Source organism: Excalfactoria chinensis, chromosome 6, assembly GCF_039878825.1.
Source record: "Excalfactoria chinensis isolate bCotChi1 chromosome 6, bCotChi1.hap2, whole genome shotgun sequence".
Lineage (NCBI taxonomy): Eukaryota > Metazoa > Chordata > Aves > Galliformes > Phasianidae > Excalfactoria > Excalfactoria chinensis.
The window spans coordinates 26,000,135-26,005,258 of record NC_092830.1 but is presented as its reverse complement, the minus strand read 5'-3'; the positions used below and the strand labels follow the sequence as shown (position 1 = coordinate 26,005,258).

The window sequence follows — 5,124 nt, the reverse complement described above, 5'->3', positions numbered from 1 at the left end:
CGGGTATCTCCTGTGCTATGTCATGACTTCTGGGCCAGGCTTCACTGGGAGCTGTGGGGTTAAATTTTAGGACAGTGGAATTTAGGGAGGTGCAGACAGGAGGAGGAGGGGAGGGGATGATGAACAGCAGGTGTTGGTGCTTATCAGGTGGAGCTGTTAATTGAACTGGGGTGGATGGCAGTTGGATGGGGCCTCATTACTAGAGCCAAGTGGCACTATTAAAACCCAGGGAACAGAGGTGTGGTAAGTACTGCTGGGGTGTTTGGGGGGTGTCTGTCTTCCTCCTTCCCTTCTCTCCCACAAGGGCCTATGACTGGGTGGTGTTGGTTGGAGCTCAGGTGTCTTCACTGGGCTGTCCTCAGGAAGGAACCCAAGGGCTGAGGGTAGCAGATCTGACAAAGTTCAGGGGTAGAAGCAGAATTTGGAGTTCTGTAGAAAGCATCCAAGTGTTGCAGCCTGGTAGGAGGTGAGATATGGTGTATGTCTCTGTGTTGTAGATGTCACCCATAAGAAGAAGGGTAACTATCTCTCCTTGTGTCTTTCAGTTTGCATCTCTGTGCATTTTGGATGGCTTGAGAAGTGCTGAGTGAGGATGAAGGAGTTACACTGGCTTCAATCTCATGATATTCAGTGCTAAGGAGAAGATGGAGGGTGCAGTGAGTCCTGAGCACAGCCTGCTCCTAGCACAGAAGGTGGTGGTACATGTGTGTATGCACATCCATTCACATACTTTTAATAATGTGGTTCTATTTCATTTTTGTCTTGTGGAGTGAGCAAATGATCCGTGTTCAAACTAAAACTTCTGCTAATGAAAGGAACTACTAAACTACTGTGCAGTGGGGATGCAGAGGGTTAAACTGTTTGGGATTAATTAACTAATTAATTAAGCCCTCTATCCCCACAGCCCTGCTATTTCAGGAGCATGTGATGCAGAGACACTGGGGGAAGGTGCTGGGCATGGGAGCTTTCTGTATATGTAGTGGGGTTGGTGGGTTTAAAGGCAGCAGTGCCCTTCAGGGCTCATGCAAGGTGCCCTTGCATCTCTGCTCTGGCCGTTTCTGATCTCTTGGCAGGTAACGGAAGCAGAGCACAGGATCATTCTCTTGCCCTGGCCTCACTGAGAGGAGAAGGTTTGCCACTGCACACCCGAGCTGCAGCAAGACTCACATGCTTGCTTCTTCTGTTTACCCCAGCTGTGCCCATGAGGATCCTTCTCAGTCCACACAGGATTGCTGCTAATTCTCCATGAGTTGGCTGTGATTGCAGCAATGCCCACAGCCCCCTAGGGAGCTGCCAGCCCTGCCGCTGGAGCCGCAGCATGTCTGCAGGGCGCCTGGCAGGTCAGCATCTAAGCAGACAAGATGGATGCACAGCGCAGCTGAAAGAAACACAGTGACTCCCATTTCAGAGGCAGGAGAAATGGAGCAGAAAAAAAGATGAAGGCCCTGGTCTTCTCTGTAGAAAGTTTTGCTGACAAAAGTTTGAGTGCATTCATGAACTGGGGAATTCCCTGGTTGGGAGTGAACCAGGAGGCAGGGTCAGGGTTTCCCAACTGCACTGCCTGTTGTTGCAGGGATGTCTGGACTTGGGGCACTGAGATATGCAGCAACTGCTGGTTCTTGCTTATGCCAGAACTCTAGTGTGTTCCCGCTGTGCCAGGGAGGGCAGAGGCAGGAGGAGGATGCCCAGTGCTGAGCAGGTGGAGTTGGTGAGTACTGAGCACAGGGATGGGTGCTGGGAGCAGGGCTTTCTCATCCTTCCGGAAGCAGGGGGATGTCATCTGAGATTACACATCTGGGGGCTGGCTCTGAGGCTTCTCAGTATGGGGAGAAGGTGTGAAAGGAGTCAGCAGGCTGCAGCTAACTGTGAGCTGGGGGTGGGGATTGAACAGATGACCTTGCTGCTGATTTCGGATATGGCAGAGATTTGCGTGGGGGGTGGGGGGGGTAAGAGCTGCCTCCAGAGGATGCTCCAGCAGGAGTCTCTGCAAACTCTATCCACAAGGACAGTGAAGAGCCTGCAGTCAGGGTGAATGGGATATGGGCAGAGAAGAGGGGGAGATCTCATGCACTGACATGAGAATGCTTTTGTGGATGGGATGCTGGATGGAAATGTAAGGCTGGGGGGGGAGGAGGGTAGGAGAGGGAAGGGGGGCTGCCTGCCTGTGTGCTCCCCTGGTGCTGAGTGCTGATGCTTCTTTTTGTGCTGCCTGACAGAGAGCACCTGGTGCATCCACACATGGGGCTGCCAGCCATGCAGGCACACACACGTAGCCCTGCAGGTGAGAATCGATACAAACATATGCTGCCATTAATGTGGAAATGACTGCTGCAAACATGAGGGGCTCTCTATTCATAGCCTTCCCCTCTCTCTGTGGGGGAGGAGGGGAGAATCAAGTGCAGACTTTCACCTGAAGTTCTTCCTTCTTAGGGCCTGGAAGAGATAGAGGAGGATGGGGGGGGGGGGGAGGGGGGGGCTAGGTTGAATATCATGAGGGGAGAGAAGATGGGACAACAGCCCAGGCTGAGCTATGGGAGATCCATTCCTGCCACAAGCTGTGAAAGATCTGCGATGCTGCCTTCCCCTCTCTTATCTCAACACTTCCCTGGTGCCTTCAGTTTTGCCCTTGCTCATTGCTGAGGAATGTGTGGTGCTAGGGAGAATGCTGTGACCAGATGCTACAATGGTGGGTGCTCCTAACAGAGTTGAGGGGCAAAGTACCAGGTGAGCAATAAGTTCCCCTTTCATGGTTAGAGCAGTGCTGATGATGGGTGCTAGGGCAGTTCTGGTGACCAGGGTAGGAGCACCCAGGCTGCCCCAAAGCATATCATGCTCCTTTTCCATCCCTGATGTATGTATGCTGAATTCCCCAACATCTGCCCCTCACTGATATCTATTTGTTGGAAGCCGGATGCATCTCTGATTTGGGAAATCAATCACACTTAATTGAAGGGTGATTGTTTTCACATACGAGCCTGCCACATCACTTTCATCTTTATCACATTCCCTTTCTCTCTGGGTTTTGTGTGACAAGATACTGCAGTGCAGGAGGGAAAGGGTCGCTGACCTTGGACCTGGATATAATTGAAAAAAGAAGGGCAGTGTCTCCTTTCTTTCCTCGGGTGGCTCAGTTTGCATTTCATTCAACTCTCAGACAGAGCACGTGCGTGAGCTCAGAGCCACGTTCAATCCCATCTCTGTGCTGCAGCAGTGGGTGGTGCCATCCTTTGGGTTTTTGGGGCCATTCTCTTTTTTTTCCCTCTCTTCATGGTTCCATTGGAAGCTGTCCTGTGCCTGGACTGAGCCCTTTTTCTGGTACACTACAGCGCTCAGCAAGGTTCTGATTGCCTTCAGGAGCCCCCATAACGCAGACAGTGCACAAGCTGTTCCTCCTGGTGAGCGTCAGCCCAAGCCTACCCTGTATCTTGCTGGATGTACCATTCCAAAGGGCTCACAACATGCAGAGCTGTCTTTCTGTCTGTACCAGCAAACTAAACTGCAAGCTGTTCCCCAGCCTCCAGTTTGAAGGTCTCTATAGTATTGACTTTCTCGCTCTTGGAAGTGGCTCATTTATCTTATGCTCTGCATTTGTCTTGCCTGCCAGTGCAGTAGTAAGTGACTGGAGCTGGCTGCCAGCTTTTCTTCCTTAATGACACACCACATATGCAGGCAAAGATCTGAATCGGAGCTCTGGAGTCAGTCCCCACTTCCTCATTCTGGAGGAAGGTTTCTAAATGCACTTCTTTGTGGTTTGTCTCCAGGCTTGGCAGTGGAAGAGACCTAATCCCTTTGACTCGAGGAAGGCTGTGATTCAAGGCATGTCTCCAAATCCTGGGCTCATCTGAAGGTTAATGGTGTCAAGAGGAAGGCTCCTGATGGCTCTTGTATGAGGCAGCTGTGAGTTACTTTCACTCTGGTTCTTTTCCTTGCAAATCTCTCCCTTCCACATGCAGGTAGGGCCTTTCCCAGTTCAGGACCTATAGAAATCTTCTCCTGGACAAAGGTAGCATGGAGAAAGAATTGGAATTGAAGGTTCCTTGTATTTGAGACTGTGGTGACAGTTCATCCTGAGCTACCTCTGGCATGGCCCTCCCTCACTGGCAGGGGCTGAGAACTTGCAGCCTGGTCAGACAGGGCTGAACCAGGTCAGAGAGCAGGAATTGGTGTGGCAGGGCCATGGGTTTTGCTGAGTATTGTTCATCTTTGGTGTCTTCCAGGATGGAGAGTTCTCCATCGCTTGGTAGGAGGTAGTGAACTTTGATGGTGGAGGATGTGCCAGCTCCTTGCCCAGAAACTGCTGTTCTCTGGAGCAGGAGGGTGGAGCCATCCAGCCAAAAGCAATGATCCAAGTGTTATTTGCCTCTTGCACAAAACTCTGATGAAAACAGATGGTACATTTGCAGGTCTTTATTAAAGACAAAACAAACCAAAATGGAGCCTGTGAATCTGAAGACAAATTTCTATTTGCTCTTGGTCTTGCCAGGCGTGGCAAGAAGTAGTTGCAGTAGTTGTCTTCTGGGGACAGCCCAAGGAGAATGGGTACCCCAAGGTGGGCAGAGCGTGTTGCCCCACTGAGCACTCTGCCTGCAGGAGCCAAGGGAGCAGAGCCAGACACCTCCACCCTCATCCATCAGCATGGACGGAGCAGCCCATGCCTCCCTCCTCCTTCCACTGCCATGCAGTTTGGACATGCACTAAAAGCAGAGCTGTCGGTTAAAATAAGAGCTGCTTTTCCAGCTCCCAGAGGAACCCTGCTGTGACCTGTGAGGTGTTGCAATCCCTCTCTGCCACTGGCCTGCCTGGGTTTTGCCACCTTCCTCCCCCTTCCATGGTGCTTATCGCAGCGTTTTGGTAGAACTGCCCTTGTCATATAAATCTAAACATAATTCTCTCTTTCCTGTTAAGCTAAAGAAAATAAACGTGTAGGGCTGTTACTGGAAGCCAAGCTGTAGGACTGCCCTAAATTCTCTTCTTATTGAGTCTGGGCTGAAAATCACTCAATTCTGCTGAGGACACACATCTATGCTTGCACGCGCGGGGAGGGGGAGGGCGAAAGAGAGCGAGAGGACGCGGTGTGTATAAATATCTCCAGCTCTCTAGATAGTCGGCAGATTTATTCCGCTG

General features: G+C 51.2%; 1 long non-coding RNA gene across 1 annotated transcript; it reads left to right on the top strand.

Moving 5' to 3' along the window:
* The first annotated feature begins 266 nt into the window (after positions 1-266).
* LOC140254319 (uncharacterized) lies at positions 267-2,167 on the top strand. The gene is made up of 3 exons (XR_011904145.1): positions 267-466; positions 546-704; positions 1,074-2,167. It is a non-coding gene; the product is annotated as an uncharacterized lncRNA (long non-coding RNA).
* Positions 2,168-5,124: the final 2,957 nt, after the last annotated feature.